This window comes from Ictidomys tridecemlineatus, chromosome 5 (genome assembly GCF_052094955.1).
Source record: "Ictidomys tridecemlineatus isolate mIctTri1 chromosome 5, mIctTri1.hap1, whole genome shotgun sequence".
NCBI classification, from domain to species: domain Eukaryota; kingdom Metazoa; phylum Chordata; class Mammalia; order Rodentia; family Sciuridae; genus Ictidomys; species Ictidomys tridecemlineatus.
The window spans coordinates 166,469,691-166,491,799 of record NC_135481.1 but is presented as its reverse complement, the minus strand read 5'-3'; the positions used below and the strand labels follow the sequence as shown (position 1 = coordinate 166,491,799).

Genomic DNA, 22,109 nt, shown 5'->3' with positions numbered 1-22,109 from the left:
CTCACACCCTCCTTACTGATATTTTTTAGGGACACTGTGATTACATATCCTGATTAACCTAGGACAATCTCATCATCTCAAGGTCCTTAACTGCCTCTCTACTAAGTCTCTTTTCCATGTCAGGTAACATATTCACAGTTCCACAGAGCAGGATGTGGATATTTGGGGTCAGAGTGTGTTACTCTGCTTACCAGATGTCAACATATATCCTAGTGGAATAACAAAGGTTCAATGATTAAAAAAAAAATCCCATGGTAATCACAGACAGGAAATGGAAATAAAAATCATAGTTCCCTCCAGAAATAATCAATACCAGAAAACTAGAGTAACATTTATAAATTGCTGAGATGAGAAAAGCCTGACCAAAGAATTTTATAACTCTTAAATTGTTCTTTAAGTGTAAAGAAGAAAACAAACCTTCCAGCCTCAAGTATACAAGCACTCATGCTGATGATTCTTTTTGTTAAAAAAAAAAAAAAATTCTTGAGGATGACTTCCGGTCAATTTAGAGTTGAGTCACTAAGACACACACATACACACACACACACACTCACACTCACACAGGAAAAGAAAAGTTAAAGAAGATAATTGACAGTGATTATTGAAGGCATTTAAACATGGAGCTGAGATGAAATAGTTGTTGAAATCATGACTGCAAAATAGAACATTTTAAATATAAAATTAATAAAAAGTAATTTTCAAAACCCTGAAGACAAAGAAAGGCATGTTGTCTACATGAATTTGCTCATTTTTGCAAGCAAATAATCGACAGGTCCCAAATCCAATTTGAAAAAGACAGCTCATAATGGAAACAAGTTTTAAAGATGTTCAAGACAGTTCTCTCAAATGGTAAAGACAAATGCTAATTATGAGGTCAACAGAATTTCCTACCTATGAAACAATTGCTTCTTAAATCAGAAGTGGCCTAGCACAAATACTAATAAACAACAACCAAATAACCATTATCCGCTCTGGGTATAGTCCTCTATCGGTTATAAAATGCTTTTATCTGCATTCCTTAATCTTGAGCCTAGTGACACCACTGGCCCCTGAAGTTGAAGATCTACTTTCCTTCTTTCTCAATGGCCTTTTCCCCAGAAGGTAGACCTGTGCTGACTGCATTTGTGAAACTTCTGTGCCTTCTGAGTTGGTTTTCTTTGGTCCAACTGGGAGACCCAAGAAATTGGAAGGAGGGAAGAAACAGAGGGTGACTTGGGATGGCTCTGTGTCCTTACTAACATTCACCATGTCTTTTACAGCAGCCAACTCTGCAGGACTCTGTACCTCTGTGTTCTGGAAGCCACCCACCTCCTTCATTACTTGGAGCTGTGACCAACCTCACCTTTATTATGGTTTCCCCATATCCATGTATTTCTGGATAGCTTCTTTTTGTTAACAAAATCTCTTTGAGATATCCTATTTCAAGTATTCCAGTTGGTTTCTCTTGGGACACTGATTAATACGATTTTCTTGCATCCATTTAAAAAATGAAAGTGCTAAAGCTGAGATATGTGATTCTAGACCTAAGGGCATTCTTCCATTGGTGCCTTGCCTCCTAGCCTAGGATTAAACTTGCTTCAGGATAGTTTATAAAAGAAACAATTGAGGCACTTGCTCATGATCCTTTAGTAGGGGAAAAAAACAAACTGATGGCCTGGGTTTAGAGGATTGTTACTCCTAGTCCAGTTAAATTAGAAATAAACTTGCAATGGATTATAAAACTAGCTGTGATATTATTTCAAAGTCTGACCGATAACATACCGATTACTGTAAGTTTTCAAGAAAGGTCAGAACAAGGAGCAGTTTGGTGAGGAAGGAGAAGAAAGGGAATAAAAGTCTAGGAACTGAGGGTAGACTTCAGACAATGCTGCAGTGGAAAGAACCTAGACTGTTGCTAAGGAACTCCATGAAGTCACTCAATGCAGAGGACATCGGAGAGGACAGAGAGAGATAAATAAGAGATGAAGACAGAAAAGAGTGATGAGCATTACAGGATAACAAGGAGCTACTCAAGGACTTGCCAGGGACTTGCCTTACTTTAAAAGAAAAAGCTAATATCAAAGGGTGCACTGTGGAAGAGTGTTTTTGCAGCCCCCATCCAGATGCCCATGACTGAGCCAGTCTGCCCATTCTCCAGTTTCTGACTTTTTAGATGCTAATGATTTCCAGCTGCTGCTTCTTCCAGAGATTTACTCAAGGTTATAACAGATGTCTTGCCAGGTATGCCAGTCACCTTTCCTCCGCTGGGACAAGACACCTGAGAAAAAAAATTTAAAGGAGATGAGATTTATTTGGGCCCATGGTTTCAGAGGTTCCAGTCCATGGTCAGCTGGCTCTGCTACTATGGCCTGTGGTGAGGCAGAACATATAGCAGAGATGGAATGGCAGAACAGACCTGCTGCCTTTATGGCAGCCATAGACAGAAAAAGGAGAGTGGGGACAATGTATATTCTTCAAAGACATGTCCCTGTGACCTACTTCCTCCAAATGGGCTCCACCCCCTCCCCTAATAGCCCACTAAGTTAGGAACTCATCAGGAGATTAAGCCACTGACCACTTGATGAGATTAGAGCCCTGATGGTCCAATCACTTCTCAAAATCTTCACCTCTGAACATTGCTGCTTTGGGGACTAAGCCTCCAACATATGAGCCTGGGACATTCCAGGTCCAAACCACAGCAGCAGGTAAGTTATGTCTTTGTATGTTCCAGAGCTCCTGTAGGATGATACTGAGGCTAGTCCTCCTCACCCAAGAGTGCCCCTCTGCTGTTCTGCTTCTCCCCCTTGGGTTTTCCGTGAAAAGCGCTCCCCCTGGGCCTCACACACATTACTCCTTGTCCTTGGCTCTGCCTCAAGCCTGACCTTCATGTGCTATGATTTCATACTTCTTATACTCATTCTGTCTTCTCTTGTTTTTCAAAAGCTTCTCAATCTTTTATTCTGTGTGAACCATTATTTTTATGTAGCCAAAGATCAGGAAGGATCTTTGGGTAGGGCTGTTAGCACTTGCTTGATTTCCTTAGAAGTCAATCTTTGTTTGGTGATTATCATACCTAACTTCAAAACAATCAACTTCACAAGAATAAATAAATCGGAATTTCCACATGTTTTCTTCTAGCGGGATCTTTAGATGAATAACATATTCATAAGATTCTTCTAATATTCTGTTATATGCAAGTACCAAGTACAACCTTTTTTCAAAGATGCAAATATCAGTTCGTAATTCTAAGTGAATTATATCCATTTCTGAAAACATAAACATTACTGAAGTTAAGGAAATAAAAGCAAATTGAGTTAATCAGTTATTAAGCAGTTAAATTTTTTTTCCCTAAAATGACTCATTTATTCACATATATTGTAACAGGAATGATACTTATGTAATTTGTTATTTTGAATAGAGAGCTAAGACATGGTCTTTTTAATGATGGAGAGCTATTGAATTAATCACAAACTGCTGTATAACAAAGATGCTCAATAGAGAACAAGGGCAGGATCATAAAAGTGAAAGAGTTAAGCTGCATTCTCCAAATTGGTCAGATAAGAAGTTACCAAATCATCACGACAGCAAACCAACAGAAGGAGTAGGTCAATAGATGGTGCTGTTGCTATGTGTAACACCCTGGAAAAGACAGGAAGAAGGCAGCTGGGGAAAGTATTTTCCAGAAGAAATACAGAACAAAAATATGTCCCTAACTTCTGCATCCCCCAAAAGATGGCAGTGTCATATCTTTGTCCCCCTTTTCTGAGCTCTATCACTTATCATTATCTCATCGAATTGAATTGAAGGGTTCAAGTTTTGTGTTCCAGGCCAAAGTTATGGACCTCTCATTTTCATATGCAGGTTGCATGGTTTCAATACATCTCTAATATTTCTCATCTTCTTTGTAAAGACATTTTACATACATGCAAAAGAGATAAAAATGTTCCCTGGGCCAGAGGTCTTTAAAAATAGAGGATAGTGAGGGCTGGGATGTAGCTCAGTGGTTATAGTGTCTCTGGGTTCCATTCCTAATATGACTACTACTACTACGACGACGACTACTACTACTACTACTACTACTACTAATAATAATAATAATAATAATAAAACAGAAAACAGCAGAAACCTTCTCTGAGTGCATCTACATTCTACAACTTTTTATAAAATTATTCCATAATAGACTTTGGGGAAAAAATCAATTGAAATAATTCTTTAACTCCTAAAGTAAAAGACAGAATTTGCAATGAAGTTTTGTAAAGTTGGGAGTCATTTTCACAAGGGGTATTAGCTATGCTAGAGAAAAAAGGAGCAATATGGATAGCTGATAAATCACAAAGTTTCTTTAAAGCATTGCTTTATGCATGGAGGAGAAATTTTCTTCTTTGTTCTCTGGGATGGAATTTATTATCACAATTGGCAAAATCAGTCTTCATGGTTTAGAAAGTAGTTCAAATGCAGAAAGGAAGTCACTTTGGGATTAAAAATTTAATGCAAATCATCAACCAAATTATGAATATTTTGCAACACTGACATGCATTTTAAGACTGATATGTGGAGACAAATTGTTTTTGACTCCAGTGGTCTCACGAGAAGATACTGGTCTAATCAAATGAATCCATTAAGTGTGTCAGTTACTACTGCTTTTCAAAGAATAATAATTAAGAAAAATAAGTAATAAGTATCATACAGTAAAAATAAGTAATAAGTATCATACAGTAAAGTGAGAAATAAAAGACAAAAAAAAAGGGTGCTTCAAACAATTTATAAAGTTCTTTCTGCGCACCTGATGGTCTTTTCAGATAGGCAAGATGTCTCAAAATGATAGCTTACATTAATTAAGTACTTAAGGCATTTTTTTCCTGGACTTTATATCTACTGATTTATTTCATCAATGGCCATATGAGGCAGGGATATCACTGTCCTCCTTTGCCATCAAAACATTGATACTGAGAAAAGTTAAATAGCTCCCCAAAGACAGGCAACTAGTAAACCAGTTAGAATTTAAACCCAGTCTGAGAGACTCGTTGCATCATTATTTTTACAGATAAATATGGCTGTTAAAATTTACATAATGAGCAATTGAAGATGTAGCTGAATTTAGAATCAAGGTCTGTTTTATAACCTTATGCTTTGAGGTCTCAGGGTCTTTCTCACATTCGATTTCATTTTGAGTTGGGTAATTCCTGACTTCACAAAAATTCCCCATTAATATAAACATGATCAGAATATGCCCATCTAGCTGTTCTATGATAGATACCTCTCTGCACTTGACCAAAGTGCTGTTCGGAGCTTCATATATACTCATCACTGTATGCTCTGCTATAAATTGAGACAGTATGCTCTTTCAAGTTCTGCTTAGTAGTTGGTATAACCCATCACACCCCAAGTTTTCAATTCTGCAAAATATTTTGATGAAATTGACAGAGTTGCATTACAAATAGGTTGGAAATTATAATCTAGAGCTTATTATATTATTGATTATCATTGAGTGAATTTATCATTCATCATTCACCTATTACTTTTCTCAAAAAATAAATCTCTAAAATTATAAATATTTAACATAAATGGTAGAATTGTTGCTAAATTTAAGTTTTTAAAGGTGTTCCATGAAAGAGATGAGGGACATAATTGTCTAATGTTGTCATTAAGAAAGAAGAAGGAACAAAGAGGTCTCCAGATCCATCTCCATTCTGGCAAGAAAAAGGGAGATTACTAAATGCCTTCAAGCATAGGCATCCAGTATTCTTGAATGCAGCTTGCTCAGTCTCTAATATTTTGTCAAGGACATATAAAGACAATCGGCCAGGAGTATAGATATCTCCAGTTTGAAATATAAAATACCGCTCTTATTGGCCAAAGTCTTCTGATTTTCTTGGCTTCCAGTTCTTCCAGGTCTAAGAAAAATACTGATTTTATCAGTCAGTTTAGGTTAAGTTATACTACTATAACAATAGACATTCTTACCTGCCCCCAATCTTAGTAGTATACAAAAGAGTTTTCTTTCTTGCATAAGAGTTTTCTTTTTTGCATTTTAACCGTAGATTGGCTTTGGTTCTTTCATTTCAGGATGAAATGATCACCTTCCACCTGAGACCTGCCAGCCCAGTAGCTGTGGGAAAATAATGATGGTGAAAACAAACAATAATTCTTAGAGCTTTTACTTAGAACTGGCAGCTGACACTTCTGTTCCTACTTCACTGGCCAGAGCAAGCATGATCTGAATGGGGCAGGAAGGTTTAGTCCTTCTATAAGAATAGAGAGTCACATTATACTGGGAACAATAATATAATCATCAGACTCAATTGTATTGTATTAGTCTAGGGAGACTCCTATTAGAACAATTTTATAGACTAGAAATGCAGATAAGCTCTAGGAACCTCATCTAAGTCTATGAGAGAAATATTAAAGGTGTCTAAGCTCTTTTCAACCTTTCTCAGAAGGGGGCTGTTGGAAAAAGTCATTTCAGGCTATGGTAGTTGACTTGAGAGAGCAGAAGGCAGAACTCATGGTGCTGCTGATCCCCAAGTGGAATCATTTCTGCCTCACAAGCCACACAGCATGGCCCATGTTGCATAGTTTTTTTTAATTTATTTTGGAACATTAGCAAAAATACAGGCCTCATTTATAACTCTCTGCATTGGAGTTCTCTTTACCTGGATTTTTAAAAGATTGATGAATTCCCAATAGCTGGAAAGCTATTGGGTTGAAAGTCCAGATACACACAAATCAAATCATAACATCATTTAATTCAGAATATTTCTGCCCAATCATTTTGAGGTAGAAGTGGAGAGATTTATAGTGAGTCTTATGAAATTTGATGATGTGAAAAGTAAGAGATATTTAAAAGTATGATTTAGCTGCAAGATTCAACCACAGTAGTTTTAAATTATGGAAGCTTTGATTGCTACTGGTTTAAAGTGCATTTTAAATAGTTGTAACTATATTTTGGGGACCGCTTAGGAAGAAGAGTTGAGTGTGATTTTTGGCAGTCAAAAATGAAATCTGACTTGTGTGCAGAAAAACTTATCCATCAAAAAGAAAAAAATGTATGGTAGCAAACCTCCTATACAGTACACTTTTCTATCATGTCTAGTTCTAGATCTAAGAATTTTTATATAAATCTCTTTGAGGATAAGAGCCCAAGGTTCTTGTAGTAGATGAAAGAATTTTACTGATCCTTTCACTCTCAAGTCACAAATCAATCTATGTTTGAAAGTATCATAGTTTTTACATGGAAAGACATGAAAAGCCACAGGTTCACTGAGTGCTAAGCTCACAAAATAAGTGGGTTTTGCCATAATTTTCACTGAGCTCAAATCTTTCTGCAGCATTCCCTTTGTTTGGCCTTCTTGATGTTCCCTAATGCCTCAAACTCCTTTTTTCCTTTAACAGTCAAAATTTATTCTTTGAAGAAGAATATTTTTAATTAAAACTTACCCACAGGTTAGCATAGGCCAGGGTGTACAAATATCAATAGAAAATGGTTTTAATTAAAGGAATAATGAGCTAATAAAAATAAAAGACAACTAAAGTGAACACAAAATATGTTCCTCTCTTTTATAATCACACAGTGGAACAAATTTAAACACAATGATTCAGAAGAACAATAGCTCATATTGGTGTTATATTTCTGCCCAACCCTCTGAAAAATTTATAGGCATTTTTGGTGGAATGAGTTCTTAATAGAACAGAGAAGCTTTCTCCCCAGTATGACTTTTAAAAATTTCCTCTGCATTATGAAAGACAGACCAAACTCAATATTTCTCCAATTAATAAAAGATTAATTTAATTTTACATAATTAATGTGCCTGAGAAATGTTGAACGTACATTTGATTTTTATTTAATGCTTTATGTGGAGTTTGCTCTTATAATATTTTCCTTAATTACAATAAGAAAATCTTAATTCTTTCTCCGTCTTTGTTATTTCACTAGCAGCTTTATAAAATTAAGGAGTTGAACTTGTAAGATAATATTTAAGGGTGTTCAAGTCTGAAATCTTTTGTTGGTGCTTTTAATTCAGGACAAGCTTCTTTAATACAGTGAGCAATTGCAGCCCAGTTTATCTTGGTTAAATTGGAGTGTTATGTATTACTTAAGCATAAAGCCAGACAGCTGCATTAACCATCACAAAACCATTGTCTACCAGCTATTGTGTACTTATTATGTAGTCTAATGTGCCCAAAACTACCCAATGATTCCTAAAATTGGGTTTTAAGCATAAAATGCAATATTGGTCAATACAATACATTTATAATCTTAACTTCCTTTCCCCATAATAGATACACAGGTAATTACCTACCATCCCCTTTCTTGCTTTTTACTATGGGTGTGTCATTTTTTACATTTTTATCTAAATTACTGTCCTCTCTTTATTCTCTTAATTTTTTACCTCTAGTCTACCCACATAATTAGTTCTTTAAAAATGTATCATAACTTTATTTGTTGTACCTTATATTCTATTTGTATTTCATTAAATATTCATTAAAAGAATAATAAACAGACTTGGTAATAAAAATTCAGTCTACACAAAAGGGCAAAAAATGAAAATATAAAGTCTTTACTCTGAACACACCTGTCCTGTTCTCCAGGGAGAACTATTTTGACCTCTATTTTTTTGTTTTGTTTCAGGTTCTAGTTTTTAACCTAAAAATTCTAGACCAGTGCTGTTCCATAGAAGCTTCATGTAAACCACATTCAATTGTCTAGTAGTCACGTTTTAAGAAATAAAAAGAAACAGATGAAAATTATTTTATATCTTTGTTTTATTTAACCCCATATATCCCAAACATCTCCATATGACATGTCATCAAAAATATGAATATTTTAAATTCTATGTTTTATCTAAATTATTTCACATTTGTCACACCCGTCCATTCAGGATTCACTAGTCACAGTGGCTAGTGAGGACCATTTTGAACCTTGCAGGTCAATCTAGTTTGTTATTTGGCGATGTTAAACAGAATCTGCTGGTTTCCTGCCATGAAAACAAAGAATTTAACACTGTCTATTATCCATTCTATCTTACAAATCTTGTTAAATTTTTATTTTTAGTCTCTCACAGTCTTTTTTATTTTTTAATCTATACACAGTATACTATAGATTAAATATATATAGAGAGAGAGATAGATAGATTATATATTATAGTATATATACACTAAAATTAGTATCTCTTGAATTACAACTATGTGAATTGTGGAAATTAAGTTCTTCATCTCTCTCCACCTTCCCCTCTATGTCATCAAATCACTGTCATCTGTGCCATTGCTTTCAAATTGTTAAGTTAAAAACATGACATCTTGATCTATCACTCTAAATGAATGCCTTGTGTTGCATTAGATTTCTAGAATTGTAAAACTAGTAGACAGCGTGTAGACTATTAGTTTAGAAATATGCATTGTAAAATCAAGCAGTGTGGTTCAACCCTGTAGAAGAATAATCTCATGCTCTTCATCTTTGCTCTTTGAAGAAGAAAGCTTTTGAATATGAGAGACAAAAAAATTCTCATTTCCCATATTACATCAATTTCTCAGAATCATGCTTCAGCGTTATTTGTTTCATTTGAGGACCAAGGCTCATTATTCAACTTTATGTTTTTCCTGGAGTCTCTTATTACCTTTCATTTATCTTGTTAACTAAGAAATATCCTGTCCATTTTATTTTTAGATCACCATGCTTTTTAATCATACCATTTAATAGAGGGAAGTGACTGTCTCCTTCAGACTATCTCCTGTGGCTCTCTAACTTGCTTTTCTAATTTGAATTTATTGCCTCTTATAGCTGCTGCTGAGCTGTGATTCTGTGATTCAATTTCAGTGTTCTGTGGGTCAAATTCATAATTTCCTACGTGCCAAGTATTCCTCTTTCAATAAGGAAGATGTTTTATTGGATTACATTCTGTAGTAATTTAAAGGAAAGAAATACATGCAAGAGAAATGAATTTTCTGAATATTTACATCTTTTAAAAAAAATTTTCCCCTTCACACTGGACTGGTTCATATTAATTTTCCAAGAAACCTCAGATTTCCATGGTACATTACAAATGCACATAGTGTGCTTCTACCCCTTGGAAATGATAATTCAAGTGAATTGGTTCACAGTTTGGGATAAAATGAATCCTTGGACTCTTCCCTATTACCAGATCAGTGGTGAAGCAATGGCCCATACTTCACCTTTAGCCAATTTTGTACTAGTTGGGAAATCAAAAGTTTCACTATACAATCCCCCCTGGTAAATACTTGGAGGAATTGCAACACACTTTAGCGTACTTAGAAATGTTCTTTTTCCTGCCCATATTTTTCAAAAATATATTTGCATGGTGGGCGCCTTTGGAAATTTGAAAATACATTCCATGAGTGAAGAGGAATGCAGACATGTTCTCAGAGCTGATCATTTTCCTTACAGATCTCATGCTCACTCTGGCCATAGTTGTTACCCTCTATGTCCTTTACTTAATTGCAGCCACAGGTATTTTTGTCTCTGTCATTTTCTATCTTTTGAAAGGGGAGATGGAAAAAAAGCATGACTTCAACAAGGGCAGAATGTGGGTGCTGAATTCTGGCAATGCCACTGAGAAGCCACTTCCAAGCAACATAGAGAAAGTCGGCCCCAGGATGCTTCCTGCCTATTTTCCAGCCGAGAGAGAGAGAAGGGACCTTCCTGGCCCAAGAGAAGCAGTCTCTCTTCTAAAGAGCAAAGAGCTCTGTGTCAGAAGAGCCCAGCAAAAATTTGGCCAGAACACAGTCCACAGCCAACCAAGAGGTATTTTTTAAGGTGAGTTTGTAAAATGTTCAGTTTAATTCTCCTTTTTTATGAGTGAGATAGTATAAGTAGCATGAATTCTTGAAGTGAGAGGAGAACATATTCTTTTTTATCTCTGCCTTCCATTTTTCAAAACTGGAGTGGAAAGCCTCTCTAAGTACTACAAACACAGTTTCTGGGTTCAATGGAGGATCTCATCTATCTTGCAAACCAAGGGAGTCTTGCCTGTGCTATTTTCTTTCCCAAGTATTGATCAAAAGGCAAAAATTGAAACTTTAGTTTCAATCTTCTCTAGCAGTTTAGTTAAAAGGTTTGGAAGAGGAGAAAGTTAGAAAAGATGGATGTGTTGGTCATTTGTGGTGTTTTCCCACTAGACTCCAAATGGCTTCAGTAATCCATAGTCATCCTCAAGTGGACAGTGAATTTTCAGAACAGTCCTGGGAAGACAATAGCTGAGCATGTAGAAGGGAGACCTAGTCTCTTTTTGGTTTGGTGTCTGCAAACACTGGATTTTATAGAGAACATTTCAGTGTGGTCTTAATGACATCTCAAACACTAAAACCAGGCTTGTTTGGAATTACCTGCCTCTTTGTTCTGTTTCACAACTTTAGTTCAGTGGAATCACATGCATTCATTTTGTCTTTTTTTTTTTTCTTGTCAAATGAATAGCTACTCTGGGTTCCTTGGATCTGGATTTTATGGTATAAGTCCATGTATTTGATGGCATATACATATGTTTTGGTTGCAAAAGACTGGAGTTTACTGATTCAGTTTTATCAGTTGTGATTATGACTTCTTAAATTCAAGCCCTGGTCTTCCCATTACCTCATGGCATCTTCTAAACTCTTGACATCTTAAAGGCATTTCTTCCTTATAAGTTGAAAAATCACTTTCATCTGTATGTAAAGCAGCACTTCAAAATGAACGCCTTACAAAAAATAATAAAAGCATACTCACTAATTTTTTAAAAATCATTTAGTCCTACAGATGATAAATGCTTATACTACTGAAAAACAATGAGTTAGGTTTAGTATAATGTGATCAATGTTTTACTCATGGTGTTTGTTGAACAATACCTTCTCTACAGGGAGGAAAAAGGTTAGTTTTGTTGTTGAACAGATAGAGAGTGTAGTAGGGGATTTAAAAATCCTTTCCATTACATAGTTTCCAAATTTACATGCACACATCAAAGGGAGGGACCTGTCTGGGAGTGCTATACGTTAAACTACCACCCCAACTGCAGACCACTTTCATGGCTTTACAATTATGGAAGCACTTTTTATGGATTTTTTTTCAATTCTAATAAAATTTGACTACCCTGCAAATACCATGAAACAAGTACACAGAGTACTTTCTGTCTTTTAATCTTGACACTAATTTACTTCACAACATATCTAGAGAAGAGGGATGGTCAGTCAATTTTGATTCAGAGGAGGCAGAAGAATTAAGTCCTGAATGTGAGGCATTGCCGGAGGCCAGGTATCCTAAGGAGTAACTAAGGGGCAGGCTAAGGAAAAGGAACATGTGAAAGGGGACAAGGGACATGATGTGTGAGCACTGGACATGATAAAACCAAAGGGCACCGAGGCAAACATTCAACCTGGCCTTGCATAAGATTAGGATACCTAAAAAATTGCCCACAGTCAGCTGTGCTAACAATTAGGGGTAATGGCCTCTCTCTCTCTCTCTCTCTCTCTCTCTCTCTCTCTCTCTCTCTCTCTCTCTCGTGTGTGTGTGTGTGTGTGTGTGTGTGTGTGTGGCTTTCTTTTTGCCATTTGTCCCAGAATTCTCTTCTTTCCAGTGTGTCACTAATATAGAAGATTAGAGCCAATGGTAATAATCTGATTTTTTTAAAAAAGGAAACAAAAATGCTTTACATTTTGAACATCTTTTGAGGCTGGCCCTCAACCTCCACCATACTCTTGTTTTATATCCATCTTCCATATTCACCCTTTCCCTGGAAGGCATCTAAGTCTATACCACCTTCCGGGCACCTCTGCTCTCATTGAGGGCCTTTTTCCATTCAAATCTGTGGCTGTTCCTCAGCCTTTATGAGAGTTCCAGAAATGTAGGTCTAGTTCTGCTAAATTCTAAATTCAGTTGGATGAGGATTCATTTCTAGGACTTCTTATTTACCACTGATTTAACCAGGGATACTTTTGATGCTATTTACATACTATTGCAGTACAATGATCAATTCAAAAAAACCTTGGGAGTCATTCAGTACATGTCTCATCCAATTAAGAAATAGCTCTTCCTGAAAGATAGCTGTCCAAACTCTACTGAAGTATTCTGTATGAATTTCATACCCCACAAGGCAGCCTGTCGTTAAGAAGTTCTTTATTATACCCAATAAAAATGTGAATCCCCACAGCTCCCGTCCCCTTGTCCTATTTTTGCTGTTAAGCAATCCAGAAAACAGTTGAATGAGTACAATGACTTCATGGAATCACAAATTCTAAGGAAAAAAAGACAAGCTTCTCCTCTTATGACTGTTCCATTTCCTATTCAAAGCATTGGGCAATGTTGTCTTTTTCAGTATCAATAAGACCCATTAAAATCATAATGGTAAGATAAATCTGGAGTTTATTGTGTACTTTGGTAAAGGATTTCTTAATTTGTCTCTTCTGATTTCTTGTATGTATTTGTTAATCAGGAATTTTGAAATTCATTCCTTCAAAGCTTCCTCAAGACTGGGAACATTGCCAATTTGCACTGAAGAACAACATTTTATTAGTGCATTCATAACTATTAAAAAGTAATTCTAAGGCACTGACCTAATTTCACAGCACATCAAAAATTTAATTCAACCCCAAATGATTCTCACAGATGTCCAATAATTTGCCAGTGAATGTTGTTATTTGGAAGGTCAGATGAATCTGAACATTTTGGAAAATTGTCAATTTTGTCGATACAATTTTTTATTGTGTGTGTGTGTGTGTGAATACAGAATCAGCAATACTTGGAGTAACAAGATATGCTAATCTGTGCTTAATGAATCCCCTTTTATTAAAGGTAACTGAAAGTGGAGAAAATTGGGTAAAACCCAGTCATCCCTTTTCTGGTGGCAGTGAGATCATCTAAAGGAGAATCGGCTGGAGAAGGGGTGTTCCTATGGCCAGGATCCCAGAGGCTTTGTTACTTGGTTTGGCTAGAAGCCAAAGATTTTCTGGTTTTGTGGATGGTTGAGGTGCAAGCAAGCTCTCAGAAGACAAGGAGAGAGCTCAAGTTCAAGAACGCGTAACTACAGTCCCCTTTTTTGTTTGTTTCTGCCTCTGGTGACATTGCTAACAATATGTAAGCTTTTCGGGTTAGGAGTTCCATTAGGATCTTAACTATGCCATTTACTGGCAATGTATTCACATTAATTCAGTATCTCTCTAGGCCTTTGTTTCCCCATCTGAAAGCAAGGCTCCTTAAAGTAAGGCTCCTTAAAGTCTATAATACTGTAAACTTCAACAAATGAAATGAATTTAAAAATATGAAGCCTGCTTAGCCAAGATGGCAATTTACACAGGATCTCTTAGTATCTCCTAAGATACTTTGCTAATACCTGGAGGATGCTTGAGATACAGGAGCAGCCAAGGAGTAAGCTGACAGTTTTCAGGAGTATTTACAAGATTGAGGAAGAAACTTATAGATTAAATTTTTGTGGGGACCCAATATTTATTTCCATGTACCTCTTTAGCCCTTGCTCACAATTACTGTGTGACATCCACACCAACATCCTTCAGGGATGCATTACCCAATAGTTCATACAATCTGTCCAAACTTCTAAACCTATCTATTTTGTACTCAGTATTGATCCCTTAAATTACTTTTCCTTTAGGATCTCAATTCATTAATCCAGAAAGTGAACATACAGTATAAATAACATTAATAGCCACTCCTGGGTTAATATCTTATTATTTGAAGGTTATGTTGAGAAGCTGCTCTATGCAACTTACTAAAGAAAAAAAAAAGTGAAACAATATTTAGACTTTGACTTCAAAGGAGCTCCCATTATGTTTCAATTTGAAAGGACCCAGGAGCTACAAAGAAATTAGGGACCTAAGGCAAAGTAATTGAGTAGTTAAGCAAATAAAGTGCAATACTTTTTCAAAAATTAGAGTTTCAATAAAACTCCAGAATTTGCCAGTTTTAATTTTATTCATTCTTAATATCCTGTGTTTTGAATGAGAAAATTAATCTAGGCTGTCCAATTGATTTGCATTGCAAATCATCTTTTGTGCCTTAGAAGACAGATTTTACTAAAGGCAAATGGATGGTTTGGCGGTGATTTCTTGGATATGACACCAAAAGCATAGGCAAAAAAAAAAAAAAGTAAAAATAGCTAAATTGGACTACCTCAAAATGAAGAACTTCTGTGCATCCAAAGATATAATCAATAGAGAGAAGAGAGAGAAGGCAACTCACAGAATGGAAGAAAATATCTGCAAATCATGTATTTGACAAGGGGCTCATATCCAAAATATATAAAAAACTCCTACAACACAACACAACAAAAAAAATGAAAAACCAGACCAAAGAACAATAGAAGACTAGAATAGGCAGTTTTCTCCAAAAATGAGCAAATGACCAAAATGCACATAAAAAGACTCTCTATATCATTAATCATTAGGGAATACAAATCAAAACCACATTGAATTATATCACCTTATAACAATTAGAATGGCTACAAAATTAAAAACAAACAAACAAAAGTAAAACAATGAGTATTGGCAAGGATGTAGAAAAATTGGAACACTTGTATACTGTTAGTGGGCATATAGAATGATGTAACCACTATGGAAAACAGTAGGATTCCTCAAAAAATTACCATATGATCTAGCAATTTTACTTCTTGGTATATACCCTAAAGAATTTAAAGCAGGGTTTTGAAGAGATATTTGTTCACTCCTGTTCATGGCAGTATTAGTCACAATAGCCAATGAGTGGAAGTAATTCAAGTGTCCATAGACAGGTAAATAGACAAATATTATGTATGTATTCCATGAATATTGTTCAGCCCTGAAAAGAAATTTCACTCATGCAATAACATGGATGAATTTTGAGGATATTAAAGAGGACTTTTTTCTATAAAATATGCTAGTTACGAAAAGTCATAAACAGTCATGAAAGGATATATACTTCCAAGTAATTCCTTTTATATGAAGTAGTCATAGTTGTCAAATTTATAGAGACAGAAAGTAGAATGGTGGTATCCAGGGGTTGTCCAAGGGGTTGGGGAGATAGGGTACAGAGATTTTTTTGTTTGTTTGTTTGTTCTGTATGTACACGGATTTAGTTTTGCATAGTGAAAAGAAAAATAAAGATGGATGGTATCACAACAATGGGAATATACTTAGTGCCACTAAATTTGTTCATTTAAAAATAGTTAGATGGAAATCAAAAGCCAAATGTTCTCTCTCATATAGTAACACAATCAGGGTTGGGTGGAGGAGAAGGGAAGAATAGAAGTTAACTGGATTACACAACGGCAATGAAGGGAAGGGAAGGGAGATGGGAATAGGAAAGACAGTAGAATTAATTGGACATAATTCTCCTATGTTCGTATACGAATACACCACCAGTGTAACTCTACATCATGAACAATGGCAAGAACGGAAAGTTATATTCCATGTATGTCTAATATGTCAAAAGGAACTCTAATGTCGTATATATCTAAAAAGAACAATTTTTTAAACAAAAAAATACTCTTACAGGAAAGAGTTGAAATAAATTTTGAGTAGGTAACCCAGAGATGCTGCCTAACTTTTTATCTTTCAATATACATTCATCTCATCTTCTTGGGGATGGTTGTTACCCCTGTAATTCAGAGCATCACTAGAACTTAAACATTGTAAAGGACACCAACTACAAGAAGGCCATCTTATTGCATCTTGAGTGAGAGCCAATGGGCCCGCCCCCTCAAAAAGAAGAAGAAGAAGAAGAAAGTCAGATGGTTCATTTTTATTATGTATATTTGAATATAACTGAAAATAATAATAATAAAGTAAATGAATTATAATCCTGGTAAAGGTTTCTAAATCAATATATAGAATAATTTACAAATTATACTTTTTTATTAGTTTTGTTTTGCCTGATTATAATACCAGAATACAGAGGATGATATTCTTTGTGGGACATTTTTTATAAGAAAATTTTCCAGATTGACATTTTGAAAATCACATAAAACAAATATACTCACTTTCAACCTTAATTGCACAGCTAAATCACTCAGAGAGCTTTTAAAAACAATCAGCCTTTGGTTTGGGGTGAGTCTCTAACATAAGGATTTTGCAAACATCCCCAGGTGGTTGTTATGTGAAGGCAGAATTAAAAATCACTATGCCAGGCTTTCCACCATTGAATTATCTTTATTAAACTATGATAGTTCGACTTGTTCTTGACACTAATAATCATGTAGGGTCCCCACTGATAAACCAGCTTTTCATAACCAAGTATTCAATATCAGTAATCTTCACTATGGAAATCCTACAAATAAGTGCTATAGGTTTTTAGGTAGATTGATAACAGAATTTAATACCACATTTATTAGATTTGCTTTTAGTCTTGAACAACATGAGTCAATAATTCACTTGATGTTCCAACGCATTTAATTCTTAAGAAAGTCATTCAAATACTCTTAAGAAAATACAGCAATAAACTAAAGGCTTCATCAAAGACATCTATTGAGAGAGACCAAAATGAGGACAACAGTAAAATGTTGTAGAATGTTTGCTACCATGTGGCTGTTCTGGGAGGCTCATCAGCTAGGTGACACCATATTCCAGAGGTTTGGTTTCATTATTTCCTTTGAACATGAAGTCATCATGCTCTAGATTTTGGATTTAGGCTGAACATGGTGAGTCTTGGATCTAAGCTGAAGATTGGACCCATGACTTGTCCATAGGGCATAATCTTCTCATGGTGATGTACGAATGAATGGAGGACAAGAACGACAGAAGGATACTTGTGTTCACTTTCAAAGGATAGGCTTGGAGTTGGCGCATTATTACTTTGCATATCAATTTAAATAAGAATTTAATTTATGTTTCATATACGATTTATATGCAATATCTGAATTTTGTGCATTAAACAAAGCTTCCTGGTATAGAACTTTCTACTTTTGGTGTTGTGTTGGTGCTCAAAAACTTTTGGATTTTGGAGTATTACTGATTTCAGATTTTCAGATTAGGGATGTTGGACCCACCGTAACATGTAGAATGCTCATTGCCAAAGTGTTTCAGGTTTTCAACTCTTCATGGTCTTTGCAAAGTGACCCACTGGCCAAAGAAAGTCACATGACTGAGCCCAATGTCAGTGACATAAAGAAGAGCACTCCTGGGCTTGGGATGTGACTCTGCAGTAGAGCACTCGCCTTGCACATGTGAGACCCTGGATTCGATCCTCAGCACCACATAAAAATCAATAAGTGAAATAAAGGTATTGTGTCCAACTACAACTAAAAAATAAATATTTTTTTTAAAAAGAGCACTCCTTCCATAGAGGTTATAAGGAGTACAGTATTCACTAAGTATATTATAAGGCATAATGATATAATAAAAAATTTATAATCAATAAAAACTCAATATTATTAATTAGTTTTTCTTTTATGTAAAATAAAATGCAGGCTCAACATTGCTAGAATGATTTTAATATGGGATTTAAAATCTTCACACTTTATTTTTTGATGTTTCCCACACCCCAATTAAAGGGATCAGGTCTGTTTGCTAGAAAAGAGTGTTTGGAAGATGAGTCTGCCCTTTCAGTGGCTGTTTTTCAAGGCTGAAAATTGTTCTGTCATATGTCCTTTGAATTCATCCTTGTAAGCGAAAGTGGCTAAATGCTCTCAGAAGGGTATATACATGGGGCCAAATGTCATGCAATCTTGATTAAAGAGGCAGGTAATATGCTGGATCCACCACAGACTGGGTTTGAATTTGGGCAAGTTGTGTAAACTCATAACTTGCCTGAACTAATGGGTTGTTGGGCTGACTAAATTAATTCAAATATTAATCAGATGGAACTTAAACACCTATATTCAGCAAAATAAGCCAAACTTAGGTCAAGGGTCATATATTTTTCTCTCAAATGTAGACGCTAGAGAGGGAAAAGAAAAAGGATGGTGGGAAAGATCTCCTAAAAATCAAAGGGATATCAATAGAATAGAGGAAAGGATCAGGGGCAGGGAAGAGGAAATACTGGGGAATGATTTTGGCCAAATTATATTGTTATATTGTGTGCATGTATGAATATGTAACAACAAATCTCACCATTTTGTACAGCTATAATGCATCAATAAAAACATGGTAAAGTTCCCTTCCACTGTATTTATTACTTACTGTGTCTTTGGTTAGCACTCAGGCACTAGTAAAAATAGAACAAAAACTTTCATTTAGGGATAAGTGGCTAATTGTATTTCTACTTTGATTAGTTATCCTTAGAGACTACCATTACACTAAACTTGATTAACGAATTATTTAAATTTGATTTCAATAATTTGGAATATCATAATTGTTTCAAATTTTTGATTGCATAACAATACCAAAGAGCTATCAATCACAAAGGAGATAACTTATTAAAGCAAGGAATTTTTTCCTCGTTTTTATTATATATAGTGATTATCTTTTTTTTTTTTTTATAGTGATTATCTTGACAAACATCTTAAAGCTTATTAATATTCAATCAAATAGCACTGTTAAAGTAAGAATTATTCAAATTCTCCATCTCTATTTTATGTTGCGAAGATGATTAATGTACACACAAAATTAAGGAAATTGTTTTTTGTTCCTAAATTTTGACCCTAGCAATTTTACCTAACAGTATATTTATGAAATACTATAATTTCATGTCATTGTCAGTCTTGACAAGTTCAAAAGGGACAAATCACAAATGTTTAATGAGAGCCATGGTTTTTAAATAAATTTAGAAAAAATACATTGAGAATGACTTTTTATTCTTAGAGATTATGTTCTTTACAACTAGATTTATTTAACTGGAGAGTGCTTACTATATGCTTGAGAAAAATAACATAAGCATAGCTTTTGTAGAATCCCGGGTCTGGGTTTATACATTCACAAATCTCAGATAGATGAATTATTCATTCAGAGAAAATGAACAATTCCTGAAAATGGACATGTTGATTATAGAACAATGAGTAAGTGTATAAATTTTCTCTTTCTTAAATTACACTAGTGATTTACAAACACCAATATAAAAAACAAATGTGTAAATATGACTCTTCTCCCAAATTATTTTAAGTGTGAAAAACATAGACTCTTGGAAAGTTCACGAATTGCTATGTAAACATTGTCAATAGTCCCAGAGTGCAGAAGACACCAAAATTTCAAGATGGCAATGTTGGCATCAGGTCATAGAATGACACATTCCAAGAGCCCCCAAATGAATTGCTACACAATAAACTTCATTCCAGTTTTTTTTGACTGATGAAATAGACTTCCTCTTCATGAAAACTTCCTGAGCCCCTCAGAAAACCCAAGGTGCACAGGCAGGAGATGTGAATGTACAAAGATTATAATTCCAAGTACAAGTTGAGTACCCCTGATCTAAAATGGTTGCGACCATACGTATTTTGGAGTTTGGATTTTTTTTTTCAGATTTTGGAATATTTGCATATACATAATGAGATCTCTGGGAGATAGGACTCAAATTTAAATAAGAATTTTATTTATGTTTCATATACAATTTATATGCAATATCTGAATTTTGTGCATTCAACAAAGCATCCTGGTATAGAACTTTCTACTTTTGGTGTTGTGTTGGTGCTCAAAAACTTTTGGATTTTGGAGTATTACTGATTTCAGATTTTCAGATTAGGGATGTTGGACCCACCGTAACATGTGGAATGCTCATTGCCAAAGTGTTTCAGGTTTTCAACTCTCCATGGTCTTTGCAAAGTGACCCTATTACTCAGAGGTATTTCCCCAACTCTTAAATCTGGGCTGGATTTCAGACTTGAGGCCAATAGAATGTCAGACATGAGAGCAAACTAATATCCAGGCACATTGTGGTTCCTCTTTCTTTTGGAGTCTTGCCAGCACCTTAGGAACAAGCCCCCAGCCAGACTGCCAGAGGATGGGAGCACATGGAGAGCAGCCAAGGCCACCCTAAACCACCTGTCTCCTGAACAGGTAAGAGAACCCCCAGAGGTTGGCAGAGCTACCACCTGACCCATAGATAACCACAGACACATAAGGGAGTCCACCTGAGACCAGAGGAAACAACCAGATGGTCCATAAAACCATAAGCAGTAATGCTTACTTGCCATTCTTATTCTCACTGCTTTGGGGTTGTGCCAATTTGTGCTGGGAATGCAATTTTTGGAAGATTTCAGTGTTTTTTGAATTTAATATTTCTCATGGAAATTGCTATTTTTATGCAAGATTTGCTCAAATTTACACTGGTTATGTAGTTTTCAAAGAGAATCACTTAAAGTCAACACATTTTCACAGAAACACTTGTGGAATGTGTTTGAATTAAGCAAGCAAATTGATTTCTTGATCATATTCTGGTCCTATTCCTTAGCGTAATTAACGAGTAAGTAAATCAATAATAAAAAGCAAAGTGTGAAAAAAGTAAGAGTAAAAATTGGATAGTATAACAGCAATTAAATATTTTGCCCAAATAGTATTGACAGCACCAGAAACTGAAGACCAAAGCCAAGACACTTGAGTAAAATATTAGTTTGCTGATTTAAAAATTGGTTCAATTGAACTCACATTATAGACAGCATAAATGATATCAAGAAGACAGAAATGAGTTCAAAGATAACTTTTTCTCAAAAATATTAATATATTAATTAAATGATTAAAAATATCACAGGTTGGGTAAAACAGCAACAATTGTATGTTTAATAAAATACAAATAATATAAAAGAATTTTGAGGGCTGGGGATGTGGCTCAAGCGGTAGCGCGCTCGCCTGGCATGCGTGCGGCCCGGGTTTGATCCTCAGCACCACATACCAACAAAGATGTTGTGTCCGCCGAGAACTGAAAAATAAATATTAAAAATTCTCTCTCTCTCTCTCCTCTCTCACTCTCTCTTTAAAAAAAAATTAAAAAGAATTTTGAAAGATTAACTTGAAATCATAAACAAATCCAGACCATAAAAATGTTAATAAAAAATTTGAAGATATGATACTAGTGTCAGAGAAATTTAAATGCAAAGAAAAGAATAAAAAGAGAAAAAACACATGAAAATGAAAAATTAACCTACAACCAAAATTTACTTAATAATAAAGCAATAAATAATTCAGAAAAACAGCAGCAAGAAAAATTCATAAACTGTAAGAAATGCTAGGAAAAAAATCAAAGATATGTAAGAATTTGATGTTCTGAACCCAATAAAGCTAAAGTAATAAAAATA

The 22,109-nt window shown here is 35.1% G+C and overlaps 2 long non-coding RNA genes across 2 annotated transcripts in view; one reads left to right on the top strand and one right to left on the bottom strand.

The window, feature by feature from the left end:
* Nucleotides 1-22,109, bottom strand: part of LOC120886167 (uncharacterized) — a 274,114-nt gene that overhangs the window by 35,152 nt on the left and 216,853 nt on the right. The window lies entirely within an intron of this gene.
* LOC144377605 (uncharacterized) overlaps nt 10,299-22,109 on the top strand; it is a 32,615-nt gene continuing 20,804 nt past the window's right edge. Inside the window, exons 1-2 of the long non-coding RNA XR_013438597.1 lie at nt 10,299-10,750; nt 20,773-20,874. This is a non-coding gene — a long non-coding RNA (uncharacterized LOC144377605). The remainder of the gene's footprint in view (nt 10,751-20,772; nt 20,875-22,109) is intronic.